At 46.8% G+C, this 15,430-nt stretch overlaps 1 long non-coding RNA gene across 1 annotated transcript in view; it reads left to right on the forward strand.

The window, feature by feature from the left end:
- The window catches only part of LOC115091628, a 94,278-nt gene that overhangs the window by 41,557 nt on the left and 37,291 nt on the right, over positions 1 to 15,430 (forward strand). Inside the window, exon 2 of the long non-coding RNA XR_003856787.1 lies at positions 1,822 to 1,898. This is a non-coding gene — a long non-coding RNA (uncharacterized LOC115091628). The remainder of the gene's footprint in view (positions 1 to 1,821; positions 1,899 to 15,430) is intronic.

Here is a 15,430-nt window from a genome sequence, read left to right on the forward strand (position 1 = left end):
TGCTCAGCATGTCGGGTCTCTGAGCTTTTCAGCTTGGAGAAGAGACGGCTGAGGGGGGATATGATAGAGGTGTTTAAAATCATGAGAGGTCTAGAACGGGTAGATGTGAATCGGTTATTTACTCTTTCGGATAGTAGAAAGACTAGGGGGCACTCCATGAAGTTAGCATGGGGCACATTTAAAACTAATCGGAGAAAGTTCTTTTTTACTCAACGCACAATTAAACTCTGGAATTTGTTGCCAGAGAATGTGGTTCGTGCAGTTAGTATAGCTGTGTTTAAAAAAGGATTGGATAAGTTCTTGGAGGAGAAGTCCATTACCTGCTATTAAGTTCACTTAGAGAGTAGCCACTGCCATTAGCAATGGTTACATGGAATAGGCTTAGTTTTTGGGTACTTGCCAGGTTCTTATGGCCTGGATTGGCCACTGTTGGAAACAGGATGCTGGGCTTGATGGACCCTTGGTCTGACCCAGTATGGCATTTTCTTATGTTCTTATGTTCTTATGTTCTCTTTCCTGCCGTGAGCCTTTTCTCCGTATGACTCCGGGTGCAGTTCAACTTCGGACTGTGTTCTCTTTTTCACCCAAAGTGGTCTTGGGGTTTCATTTGAATCAGTCCATTTCTCTGTCCGCCTTGGGCAGGGACAGAGATGAAGCTGAGTACTGTCTTTTGTATTCCTTGGAAGTCAAGCGTCATTTACTGTGGTACCTGGAGATGAATAAAGCTGTTTGAAAGTCTGATCGCCTGTTTGTGCTCCATAGTGAAGGTAAACAGGAAGCACCAGCGACACAGGCAATGATAGCCTGCTGGGTTAAGGAAGTCATTCCGGCAGCCTATGTGGCTGCTGAGGTTGCCTTGCCGAAACAGATTAGACCGCAGTCCATAAGGGATCAGGTGGTGTCGTGGGTGGAACTTCATTTGTTATCACCTGCTGAAATTTCTTTGCACACCTTCTCCAAGCATTACCATTTGAATATTAGGGCTAGGGAGGATGCTGCATTTGCACGGGAGGTATTGATTGTACCGCTGTCAACCTCCTGTCCTTTTTGAGATTAGCTTTGGTACATCTCACTCATTGGGATTGACCTGATAATCTCCTTTCTTCTAGTAAGGTCAGTTCAATCGCAGACCAACCCTTGGCTGCCGATGTTTAAATTTGTGGTTAGCCTTCTTCAGGCGAGCTATGCAGAGTATAATTCCTGTGCTTCATGGAATACTTTAAGTGGCTTCTCTAGCCCTTAGTTTACTAGATATGTTCCTGTTTTATCGCTGAGTTCAGTGTTCCTGTTGGTTTGGAAGCATCACTGGTTGATTGTTGATAATAATGTTCAAGTATAATCAGTTTTATCCACAGTTTGGCTTTTCCAGAGAATACTAATGGGCTGATGTTGGAGCGGGATTATATGGTCTTGACATCAGCTTTTGCTCCATCTATTGGCAGAGGTGCATTACCTACTCATTGGGATTGACCTGCCCTTACTAGAAGAAAGGAGATTATCAGGTAGGTAGTAATTTCTTCTTCTATGGGTAAGGGATTACTTTACTTGCAGAAGTCTTTTAAAATTACCTTACCTAAGTCATATTTTTAAATAAAACTGTGGGTTGCAAGATGGGAACTAAATTACAGTGCACATTCTATCACCAATCTTACCCCCCCTCCCAGAATTTTCTCTTGCTGCTGTTTGAATTATCTTTAGTGGTTTCCTTTATCACTGAACAATGTCAAATATCATTCTTCCAATTAAAATACAAAAATAAAAAAACAAAGTGAATGTTTGCTTTGTTACATTAAAATAAAACCATAAGTAATTATTTTTCAGGATGATTGCTTTTACCAAGGCGTTTTGGAGGGAATTGAAGAATCAGCTGTGGCACTTAGTACCTGCTCTGGGCTCAGGTATGGCAGTTTTCTTCACTTAGAATTTATTGAGTACAGTTTGCAAATCATTCTGTATTGATGTGTGTCAATAAAGAGGAGTTAGGATCTTGAAGATATTTGTCTATACCAACAGTAGATAATTCTGATCTTCAAGTGCCTTAAGCAGGTCAGGATATCCACAGTGAATATTTAGATTTATATTCTGCTTTTTACACTTTTTTCAGCACTTCAAAGTGGATTACATTCAGGTACTGTAGGTATCTCCTTATCCCCAGAGAGCTTACAATCTAACAGGCCGAAACAGTAAAGCGCGGCCGCAGTTACCCTGCTTCTAACCCGCTTTGTACCCACAATTTGGCCACGTAAGTCCAACCCGCGATTCACTATCCCTTTTAACCCATCTTTACCGCTTCTTTAAATCAACGGGTAACCCTTTCCGCCCGCGGTATGTATATGATATGTAAACGATCGGATTAGCTATTCCCTCCCATACAGTAACGTGCGCCCCGATTATCACCTTTTTAACCTGCAGTTTTGCCACGTGTTTAACCTGCTAATTTACCGCCTACCCTTACCCCTGCGTTAGTGCGGAGCGTCAAGTCAGAGAGACGAAATTTCACGGGCAAATGACCCCTCACCCCCCGGGACAAGACCTTTAGAGGAGCCAGGATCGGGCAAACTTTCACCCAGCTCCCGCTCACCTGCCCTGGTCGCATGCATGGGTGCCGGTCTCCCGAGCGGGCACGCTGACAGCTCCGGAGCAGGAAGGAAGGACCTGTTGTTTATCTGTTTATTTATTTATTTATTTATTTATTTATTTATTTAAAGGCTTTTATATACCGATGTTCATGTACTAGTACATACCGCATCGGTTTACATAGAACCAAAGTTGGAAATTACATCAAACAAGTGGGTACAAATAACTGGGCTAACCTAAACTCTTGCCTGCCCAACCTAAAATCCAACTCACCGGGAAAGCTACTCTTCAGATCGCGACTAATCCCATCACTGGAAGGACGAAAGATTTTTTTAAGCGTCCCAGTTCCTCTCTCCGCTATGTCAATGCATTCTCCTTTCCACTGCAATGCGAACAGTATTCTGAAAAATAACTTTCAAACCCAGGTGGAGCATTGTTGTGCTTGATAAAACCTGCACTCAACAGGACCGGGCAAACTTTCCCCCAGCCCCCGCTCACCTGCCCTGGCCGCGTCCATGGGTACCGGTCTCCGGAGCAGCCCCAGTCCTCTCTCCCCTTCTCCCGGGGGCAGCCGGCGGCAAGAGCGGCTTCAGCATCCCGGGGTGGATCGGGCGCTCCCCATGCGAGGCGGCTTCCAGCAGCCCCTGCCAGCAAGGGTGCATGAACGCACGCCGTGACCTGAGCGCCCGGCTGGACGTCCGAGGCAAACGAGAGCCCGGCACTGCCGCACTCTTTCTAACGCGTCCTTACTGTATCGGCCTGTAAGTTTGTACCTGAGGCAATGGAGGGGAAAGTGACTTGCCCAAGGTAACAAGGAGCAACACTTGGACTCAAACGCTGGTCTCCTGGTTCATAGCCCACTGCTCTAACCACTAGGCTAGAGATTTGCATGCATAGGCTGCATTGTATGCAAATATATCTCATGTGTATACATTGTGGATATTCTGAAAACCTGACCTGTTTGCAGCACTCAAGGACAGGAGTTGTCTATCCCTGGTCTGTATAATATGAGAACAACGTAATTTACATTATCCCAGGACAAGCAGGATGCTAGTCCTCACATATGGGTGACGTCAGTAACGGAGCCCTAGTGCGGGAAAACTTCTGTCAAAGTTTCTAGAAACATTTGACTAGCCCTGTGAGGCCACTGAGCATGCCCAGCATGCTATGATATTCTCTGCCACAGGTGTCTCACTTCAGTCTTCGTTTTTCCGCGCCGCTGGATAGTAGCATGGATACTGGAGCCCCCTGAGAGTACTCTCAGTTTTTCTAGAATAACATAATTATTTTCACAAATTCTCCCTCACGGGATCTCACTTTGTCTCACCTCACCAGCTGGTGAAGTAACTTAGCGTTATTTTTTAAGATAAACGCTATCTCATTTTTCAGTCATCGACAGCCGTCGATGATACCATGGCATCGGGGTTTAAAAAATGCCCGACTTGCATTCGAACAATGTCTTTTACCGATCCGCACTTAGAGTGTGTTCGATGTTTGGGTGATCAGCACGATATTTCATCGTGTGAAAAATGCCAAGAAATGACACCCAAAGGACGAAAACTGCGCCAAGAAAAGATCCAGCAACTCTTCAGCTTGCAGTTAATTCCTTCTTCATCCACTTCCAAAAAGTCTTCACCGGTAGGTGCTCCTCAAAAAGTTTTGTTAAAAAAGCGTCGATTGCAGACTTCGGAAGGAAAATCCTCGCCCACGCCATCGACATCATCGATCCACTCAGCGGTAGAGGTAAGGCCCAAACATAAACATCGCCACCGACATGCCTCGGCCTCACCTTCGATACCTATCCGTGAGGAACTGATCGAAAAGCGGCCTAAACATACCGAGACTTCGATGCCTGATAGGCCTACCAAGACAGATACAACACAAACAGCATCGTCTCCACTTACACCGCTGTCTGCTCCGATGCCGCAGGACCTAACCGCATTTATTAAGGATGCAGTCCTACATGCTATAAAGGAAAGTTTACCGGTGCCTGCACCGATGCCAGCAACCTTGCCGATGCCATCTGACTTGTCTAAGACGTCACCGATGCCGGCACAACTAGTGCCGATGACTGACTTACCATCGACACAGATTCCGGGAAATCTCCTGATGCTGGGTACAATCCCGATGCCGGGCACCGTATCGATGCCGGACACCGTCCCGAGGCCGACCACCGTCTCGATGCCGACCACCATCCCGATGCCGATCACAGTCTCGGTGCTGGCCACCGTCCCGATGCCGGTCACCCTCTCAGTGCCATCCACCATCCAGTTCACTTCAACGGATTCTTTTCAGAAACCAGGATCCTCTCTGAGACCGAGGGATATATCGATGCAGCGTACAACAGCTTTCTCATCAATATCTACATCGAGGCCTTCTATTTTTTCTACCATGGCATCGTTGTTACCCTCGAATCAGATTCAAACATCTATAATGACGCATACCGGATTTTTCTCGATGCCATCGGTTCCTGATCCAAGTTCCACGATGTCAGCGATGCCACAGACAACGTTATCGATGCCAAGTCCTTCTGGAGATGCAGTATCGGTTGAATCAGCCTTATATTCAGCAATCCATAGAAAATATCAGGATTTACTGGATTCTTTACCGACAAATCCAGTAGAAGAGGACTCTTCTCCTCCAGAACCTATTCCAGGACCATCTGGTGTGGCTCCTCCTTCTGCTCCTGAGAAAACATGATCACATACTCCAGATTACGATACATGGAGTGATTCACAGTCAGACACATCTGAAACTTTTATGTCTGACCCTTCTCCACCACACCCAAGAAAGCAGTCCCCACCAGAGGACCTTACCTTTTCTGCCTTTGTTCAGGATATGGCTGACTCTGTCCCTTTTAAGTTAGAGTCTGAACAGGATCTACGTCATCAGACCCTTGAGGTTTTTCAATTTGTTGATCCTCCCAAGCAAATTATGGCAATACCTATACATGATGTTCTCCTTCAACTTCAAAATAGAATGTGGGAGCATCCATGTACAGTTCTTCCCATCAATAAAAGAATGGACTCAACATACTTAGTCCAATCTGCACCAGGATATCAAAAATCTCAATTACCACATACTTCAGTGGTGGTTGAATCCGCACAGAAGAAAGCAAAGAGAACAAGGATGCATTCTTCTAATCCTCCTGGGAAGGACAATCGTTTTCTGGACAATTTAGGTCGTAAGGTATTCCAGGGTGCTATGTTAAATTCAAGAATAGCAGCTTATCAGCTGTATATCACCCAATACCAACGAAACCTTTGGAAGCAGATGGAGGATTTTATTCTATCTCTCCCCCAAGAATACAGAGAGTCAGCACAAAACCTCATCCACAAGGCTTTTGAAGCTGGAAAACATGAGGTACGAGCTGCATACGATTCTTTTGAGACATCATCCAGAATTGCAGCTTTAGGGATAAGTGCCAGAAGGTGGGCCTGGCTTAAGGCATCAGACCTAAGACCAGAGGTCCAAGAGAAATTGGTGGACCTTCCATGCGCAGGAGACAATTTATTTGGCACAAAAGTCCAAGAAGCTGTCTCCCAACTGAAAGAACATAATGAGACCTTAAGACAGCTCTCCTCCCTACCTCATGAATCTACTTCCCATGCTGTTCGTCAAACCCAAAGGAGAGAAATGAGGAAACCCTATTATCGTCAAAAATGATTCTACCCTCCTGCAAACAGGCCTAGACAATCAAGGCCTCATCACAGATCTCAACCTCGTCAGCAGAGAGCCCCCAGGCCCCAGCCTGCTACTCAAACAGGTCCTGCGGCGGGCTTTTGAAGGTATTTACAGGGAACTCAGCCACTCACAAAATCCTTGACCAGAACTCCCTGTAGGAGGCAGATTATCCAACTTTTACAATACCTGGATAACAGTAACAACGGATCAGTGGGTTCTGTCCATAATATCTCGAGGATATCAACTCAACTTCCTCTCATTTCCAACAGATTTTCCACCAAGTCACATTCATCCCAACGAAAATCACATTTCTCAGCTTCAAATAGAATTATCCACCCTTCTGAAATTCAGGGCTAGAGAACCGGTGCCCCGATCTCAGCAGGGGAGAGGATTCTAGTCCCGATATTTTCTCATTCCAAAGAAAACAGGAGGCCTACGTCCCATCCTCGACCTCAGAAATCTCAACAAATTTCTCAAAAAAAGAAAAGTTCAGGATGGTCTTTCTAGGCACCATGCTTCCACTTCTCCAAAAAGAAGATTGGCTCTGTTCTCTGGATCTCCAAGACGCTTACGCTCACATCCCAATATTTCCTCCTCACTGCAAATATCTGCGCTTCATGGTGGGTCATCAACACTTCCAATACAGAGTACTACCATTCGGACTCGCCTCTGCTCCAAGAATATTCACAAAATGCCTAGCAGTAATATCAGCACACTTGCACAAGCACGGTGTTCATGTCTTCCCATATCTAGACGACTGGCTCATCAGGAGTCAATCTCAACAAGGAGCAATAACTTCTCTCAAACAGACAATTGCTCTACTTCACTTCATGGGATTCCTCATCAATTATCAAAAATCCCATCTCACACCATCTCTTCTGCTCCAATTCATAGGAGCAGAACTCGACACCACACTTGCAAAAGCCTTTCTACCCAAGGATCGAGCAGAAACACTTTCCTTCCTAGCAAAATCAATGCATTCCAAGCAAAAGCAACAGCTCATCAGTTTCTAACCTTACTAGGCCACATGGCCTCCACAGTTCATGTAACTCCCATGGCAAGGCTCGCCATGAGAGTAACTCAATGGACATTACGATCACAATGGATCCAAGCCATTCAACCACTCCATTCTCCAATACAAGTGATTCACCAACTACGTTCATCCCTACTATGGTGGATGAACAAAGACAATTTACACAAGGGCCTACCCTTCCAACAATCAGTTCCACAGATAACTTTAACTGCAGATACATCCACCTTGGGTTGGGGAGCTCACATAGACACTCTCCAAACCCAGGGAACTTGGACAAAACTCGAGGCAACATTTCAAATCAGTTTCCTGGAGCTTCGAGCTATACGTTATGCGCTACATGCGTTCAAGGACTGCCTTTTGCACAAGACTGTTCTTATCCAGACGAACAACACAGTAGCCATGTGGTACATAAACAAACAGGGAGGTACGGGCTCGTATCTCCTGTGTCAAGAGGCTGCACAGATTTGGACCTGGGCCCTAACACATTCAATGTTTCTCCGGGCCACTTATCTGGCAGGCATACAGAATGTACTAGCGGATCGACTCAGTCGTCAATTCCACCCACACGAATGGTCCCTGGATCCCTTAGTAGCGACCAGGATTTTTCAACGTTGGGGTCAACCGACAATAGACCTCTTTGCATCACATCTAAATCACAAAGTGGACAAATTTTGTTCCCTACACAGACAGAAGAATCAACCAGCCAAGGACGCCTTTGCTCGCCCTTGGAACTCAGGCCTCCTCTATGTGTATCCTCCAATACCGCTCATAACCAAAACTCTTGTAAAGCTACAACAGGACAAGGGGTCCATGATACTCATAGCCCCATATTGGCCTCGACAAGTGTGGTTCCCCACACTACTAGACCTCTCAGTCAGAGATCCAATTCATCTGGGAGTAGCTCCCACTCTCATAACTCAAGATCAGGGCCGGTTGCGCCATCCCAACCTTCAATCCCTATCCCTGACGGCATGGATGTTGAAAGCTTGATCTTTCAACCACTCAATCTTTCCGCCCATATATCTCAAGTACTTCTAGCTTCACGTAAACCTTCCACAAGAAAGAACTACGCATCTAAATGGAAGAGATTCGCCTTGTGGTGCAAGCAAAACAAAATCGATCCTTTCACTTGCACTACTACTTCTCTACTAGACTACTTATACCATCTTTCAGACTCTGGTCTCCAGACTTCGTCCATAAGAGTACATTTAAGTGCAATCTCTGCTTACCATAATAAGATGGGAGATGCACCAATTTCCACACAACCTCTTGTCAGCAGGTTTATGAGAGGTTTAACTCAACTTAAACCACCGATTCGTCCTCCAATCACAGAATGGGACTTGAATCTGGTATTAACAAGACTCATGCGTTCTCCTTTCGAACCCATATACTCCTGTGATCTTAAGTTTCTCACATGGAAAACTATCTTCCTCATAGCCATTACTTCAGCTAGAAGAGTTAGTGAATTGCAAGCACTCGTCACGTATCCACCTTATACACAGTTCCTACATGACAGAGTGGTTCTCCGTACACATCCAAAATTCCTTCCCAAGATAGTCACGGAATTCCACTTGAACCAATCCATAGTTTTACCCATGTTTTTTCCAAGGTCTCACTCCCATCCAGGAGAAGCAGCCCTAAATACCTTAGACTGTAAGCGTGCGTTATCCTTTTACTTACACCGCACCTCATCAGACAGAAAATCCTCCCAACTTTTTGTGTCCTTTGACCCAAACAAACCGGGTAAAGCAGTGGGTAAACATACTCTGTCCAACTGGTTAGCAGATTGCATACAGTTTTGCTACGAAAGAGCAGGCCTTCCTCTGGAAGGCCGAGTAAAAGCACACTCAGTACAAGCGATGTCAACCTCAGTTGCACACTATCGTTCAGTACCTATTCTTGACATATGTAAAGCAGCAACATGAACTTCTCTTCACACATTTGCAGCTCATTACTGTTTAGTCAAACAAGGACGACAAGATTCAGTCTATGGACAATCTGTCTTAAAGAACTTGTTTCCAGTTTAAACCCAACTCCTTCTACATCCATCCTGCTGTGATCGTCGGCTGACTCATTTCCATCAACAGGACTGCAAATTTTGCGTCACTACAAAATGACTCAGCCTCTAGCTTGCTAATCACCCATATGTGAGGACTAGCATCCTGCTTGTCCTGGGATAAAGCAAAATTGCTTACCTTGTAATAGGTGTTATCCCAGGACAGCAGGATGTAGTCCTCACGAAACCCACCCGCCACCCCGCGGAGTTGGGTCACATCTTTTTATTATTTTATTTTTGCTAAAGCTTATTGCTACATACGAGACTGAAGTGAGACACCTGTGGCAGAGAATATCATAGCATGCTGGGCATGCTCAGTGGCCTCACAGGGCCAGTCAAAAGTTTCTAGAAACTTTGACAGAAGTTTTCCCGCACTAGGGCTCCGTTACTGACGTCACCCATATGTGAGGACTACATCCTGCTGTCCTGGGATAACACCTATTACAAGGTAAGCAATTTTGCTTAATGTTCATGTAAAGATTAATTAAACAGATCTATTAGTGAACCAGCCAGAATCTCTTTTAGCTCATTTAGTATTTGATTTACACACATCTTCAAATTTACAGTACCTTTTCTTCATGGACAAGAAAATAGTATTTCCACACAACCACTGCAATGAGAAATTCCTCAGTTTTCTTCCACTCATGCAAAAGAAGGCATTTTTACTCTCTCTTGTAAGCCACTGATCAAATGTTTTTGCTTGATATATTTTTTATATTATTTTTTTCTTCATTCGTTTTTGTTTTTATTTGTCATGAGTATCCTCCAAAACTGAAAACAGGGAGAGGTAAATATTCAGCTCCATTTGTCCAGCTAAGTTCAGACTTAGCCAGGCAAAGTGGTAGGATTTGAAAATCCTACTACTCTGACTAACACCGAGTTAGCTAGATAATCTATATCCAGCTAACTCAAGATGGGGGTGGGAGGTGTGTAGGGCAGTAGCTTTCCAGGGCAGATTCTGCTATCCTGCTAAGTTAGCCAGATAAATGACTATTTTCAATATATTCTGGCTAACATAGCAGGATAACTTTAGGGTATCCTAAGAACTGTCCTAAAGTTAGCCACATAAACCAATCTGGCAAACTTTAAGATCAACCAGGATAATCAGCAGCTTATCTATTCACTGAACATCCCTGCAATGTTAGCTGGATGCTTTTATCCTGCTAACTGGCCAGCTGCTGAATATAGACCTTGTAGTATTTTTTTCTCTCAAAGTTGTAAAAATTGAGTTTGATTTAGAACATAAGATCATAAGTATTGCCATGCTGGGTCAGACAGATGGTCCATCAAACCTAGTATCCCATTTCCAACAGTGGGCAATCCAGGTCACAAGTACCTGGCAAGATTCCAAACAGTAAATAAATCCCATGCTGCTATGGTGCAATAATAAGTACTGACTATTCCCTAAGTCTGCTTGGGGCACAATATTCAAAGCGTGTTCAGCACTATTTAGCTAGATAAGCAGGACTTATTTAGCTAAGTAGCAGCTACTGAATATGCATCTAAGTTTAGTGTCTGTTGCTTAGCCATATAAGTCCCTTATGTGGTTAAAAGTTACACGCACAAAAAGTAGGCGGAGCAAATTAGCACGGAGCAAGTTAGCAATATAACTTATACAGCTAACTTATGTAGAGTTAGCACATAAGTATTTGTTTAAGTTTAGACGCACCATAGAGCAGGGCTGAACTTAGCTGGGTAGACTTATCTGGCTAAGTGCATATCTATGCACGTAAATTCAGTGGCTTCACTGTGCCACTGAATGTACATCGCAACTTAGCTGGATAAGTTCTAACTGGCTAAGTTACTTACATGGCCAGCTTTGAATATCTACCCCTTGATCAATAACAGTTTATGGACTTCTCCAGGAAATTTTCCAAACCTTTTTTAATCCCAGCTATTTAACTTCAGTGGACAAAAAACTGGACTTCAAAAGATGTCCCTACAAAATGTCTCTTTCTCCCAGGACAAGCAGGATGGTAGTCCTCAAATATGGGTGACATCATCAGATGGAGCCCTGTAACGGAACACTTTGGGCAAAGTTTCTGGAACTTTGACTGGCACACTGAGCATGCCCAACATGCCACCAACCCTGCAGCCACCAAGGGTCCCCCTTCAGTCTCTTTTTTTCCGCGCAGCAGTTGCCTTGAGGTTTATGAGCTCTGTGAGAAATTTCTCACAACTTTCCTCACGGAAAAATTTGAAGTTACCTTCTTAAAGAATACCTCACCTGGGTCCCCTATCTCGCTCTGTTCCCTCCGACGCTCGGTAAGTGTTTTCCGTACTTTGCGGGCGGTTCCTGGCGGTTTACCACTTTGGTGCCTGACGGGCCCCGACCGCATGCCCCCATTTTTCGGCATGGCAAACGGATTTAGGAAATGCCCCGAGTATCCGAGGACCATGTCCATAACGGACCCGCATAATGTTTGCGTTTTGTGCCTAGGCCCCTCGCACGACGTCCATCGATGCCCTAGTTGTGCACAAATGACCCCCAAGGGCCAGCGCACTCGACTGGACAAGATGGAGCCTTTGTTTGCATCGAAACACTCGACTCCATCGACTCTAGTTCAAGTGGAGCCGACCGGAGAGGGTCCATCGACCTTGGAGATGCCTCGCCAGGAACATTGTGGAGCAGGTGACCGTCCGTCACCGACACTGTCGAAGGCATCGGCGTCATCGTCCTCAGTGCCAGAGAAGGACCCGACTGAGCACTGAGGGTAACATCTACACTGGCACTGACGAGCATCCCCGCCCGGTGCCGGCACTGATACTGCAGCGGCATCGACTTTCACCGAGCCGCCTGCGAAGAGGGCCCGGGGAGAGGAGCCCCCATCCTCCTCTGGACCCGGGACCCATAGGTGTTCCCCACCGATACCGGTGGCGAGCACCGAGCCTCCACAGGCCCCCATGGAAGGTCCGGTGATGACTAGCCTGCCTCCTACCCCAGTTGCCGTGCCATCCATGCCGGCTTTTCGGGAGGAATTGGACCACATGGTCCAAGAGGCAGTACTGAATGCCCTACGAGGCTTCCAATCGCTGCCGGCGCCGGCCCCCATACCGGCACCGGAACCGACTCCCTTGATGTTCACACCGCTCTTTGAGCGCCTCGATATGCTCATCAGTGCCTTGCCGACTCAACCTGTGCCACTGGACACACTGGCACCGAGTCGTGCATCGAGGCCTCCGTAGGTCCCGATACCAATACTGGGTTCCTCGGAGAAGGAAGAATCGGTTCTCGGCCAGATCCCTCCACGGGAACCACCGATGACTGAACCCATTCCAGGTCCATTGGGGCTATTGGTGCCCAAACGTACCTCATTTGCCCTGGTGTCCTCAGTGTCAGCACTGATTCCCTCAATGCCAGTGCTGCATCCATCAATGCTTTCCCACCCGCTCGGCTTTGGCATTCTTCCTCCATCAGGAAGTCCTCTCGGGGAAGGGAAAACTCCCTATGATCCATGGGGAGATGTATCTTCAGATGATTCTTCACAAGCTTCTGAGGAATTGCTCTCAGAGCCTTCACCCCCGGAAGAGAGGCAACAATCTCCTCCAGAAGACCTCTCCTTTGCCAGTTTTGTCAAAGAGATGTCTGAGACTATCCCATTTCCACCGGAGGTCTTACAGTTCGTAGATGCTCCAAAGGAGATAATAGCAATACCAGTGCATGAAGTCCTTCTTGATCTCTTGCACTGCCTGTGGGACCATCCAGGTACTGTACCTCCAGTCAACAGAAAGACAGATGCTACATACCTAGTCTAACACGCTCCAGGTTTCCAGAAAAGTCAGCTGCCCCACCATTCTGCAGTGGTGGAATCAGCTCAGAAAAAAGCTAAACGATTGTGTCCACATTCATCTGCTTCCCCTGGTAAGGAACAAAAGGCATTGGGTGCATTGGGACGAAGAATTTTCCAAGGGTCCATGTTGATAGCGCGAAAAGCAGCATATCAACTATACATGACCCAATATAATAGAAATCTCTGGAAACAAGTCCAGGAGATTGCAGAGACATTACCACAGCAACAACAAGAAACCTTGTCCTCGATCCTACAAAAAGGATTGGAAGCAGGCAAACATGAATTCAGAGCTGCCTATGATTCTTTGAAACAGCATTCAGAGTCCTCGGCAGCGGGTAGCAGTGCTATGCGCTGGGCCTGGCTCAAGGCCTCAGACCTTCACCCGGAGGTGCAGGACAAACTTGCAGATCTACCCTGTACAGGAGACAACCTGTTCAGGGACAAGATCCAGGACGCAGTGGCCCAGTTAAAAGACCATCATGAGACCCTGCGTCAGTTGTCAACTGTCTCCCCAGATATTCCCTCCGTAGCTCGCAGGAGCACTCGTAGGGACACCAGGAACAATTCTACCAGCCACGCAAATATTTCCCTTCTGCTTCCCATGCCACGACCAGCTCGGGCACCTCAGAAGGGACAGGCACGCCAAGCGAGAACACCTAGGCCGCACCCAGCTCTACAGGCTGGATTTTGACTCCTTTCCAGAGAGCAGCAGCCATTCTCCAGTGGGGAGCCGCCTTTGCCACTTTGCAACATATTGGCACCCAATTTCCATGGATCAGTGGGTATTGCCATCATAACCCACGGTTACTATCTAAATTTTTCAAAAATACCCCTGGACTTCCCACCCAATCCATTCCGGAGCTGGGACGATCACACAGGAATACTCGAGTCAGAGCTCTCAAACCTTCTGTCGGCCAGAGCTGTGGAGCCGGTTCCACCGCATCAGTAGGGGAGAGGGTTCTACTCCAGATATTTACTAATTCCAAAAAAGACCGGCAGCCTCCTGCCTATTCTGGATCTCCGTTCCTTGAACACATTTCTTCACAAGGAACGGTACAGAATGGTATCCATAGTCACCATGCTTCCTCTGCTACAACAGAGAAATTGGCTCTGCTCTCTGGACATTCAAGACGCATACGCCCACATTGCAATCTTCCCTCCTCATCGCAAGTATCTGCGATTCGTGGTGGGTCACAAGCACTATCAATACAGGGCACTGCCATTCGGTCTCACCTCAGCACCCTGAGTGATTACGAAGTGCCTGGTAGTCATGGTTGCACTGTTACACCGCAGGGGCGTATACGTTTTTCCATATCTGGATGACTGGCTCATAAATCCCATCATCTCACCATCTCTCCTGGCCAAGGCATTCTTACCCAACAACCGGGCGGTTATGCTGTCCAACCTGGCCAGCTCTATCCGCTGTCGAAAAAGAACCTCGGCCAGCCACCTACTCAGTTTGCTCGGCCATATGGCATCCACAGTCCACGACACCCCAATGGCACGCCTCGCCATGAGAGTGACACAATGGACTCTGAAAGCTTAGTGGACACAAGCTACTCAACCACTTTCGTCCCTGGTACACATCACCAGTCAGCTTTGTCTGTCCCTTGCCTGGTGGACACACAAAGCCAACTTACAAGTAGGTCTTCCTTTCCAGCAACCAGCTCCTCAGGTGACATTAACCACGGATACTTCCAACCTAGGTTGGGGAGCCCATGTCCAATGGCCTTCAAACTCAAGGACTTGGATAACAGCCGAAGCAACCCATCAAATCACTTTCTGGAGCTTCGGGCGATGCGGTAAGCCCTTTATGCATTCCAGGACTGCCTCTCCAACAGAGTTGTCCTGATTCAAACAGACAACTAAGTTGCAATGTGGTACCTGAACAAACAGGGGGGCAAGGGCTCTTATATGCTCTGCCAGGAGGCGGCGCAGATTTGGGCCTGGGCCATGTTGCATTCCATACTTCTGTGAGCCTCTTATCTAGCGGGCACACCGAATGCACTGGTGGACCGCCTCAGCTCTGACGTTTCCAGCCCCATGAATGGTCTCTGGATCCCTCAGTTGCAAGCAGAATCTTCACCGGTGGGGTCAGCCGACCATCAACCTCTTTGCGCCCAGTCAGAATCATAAAGTGGAAAGCATCTTCTCTCTGCACAGGGACCCGGGCAAGCACCAGCCATGGATGCCTTTGCCCGCCCCTGGAACACAGGCCTACTATTATGTGTATCCTCTGATTCCGCTAATAAGCTTAATGAGACTCATAGCCCTGTATTCGCCATGCCA

Source organism: Rhinatrema bivittatum, chromosome 5 (genome assembly GCF_901001135.1).
Source record: "Rhinatrema bivittatum chromosome 5, aRhiBiv1.1, whole genome shotgun sequence".
NCBI classification, from domain to species: domain Eukaryota; kingdom Metazoa; phylum Chordata; class Amphibia; order Gymnophiona; family Rhinatrematidae; genus Rhinatrema; species Rhinatrema bivittatum.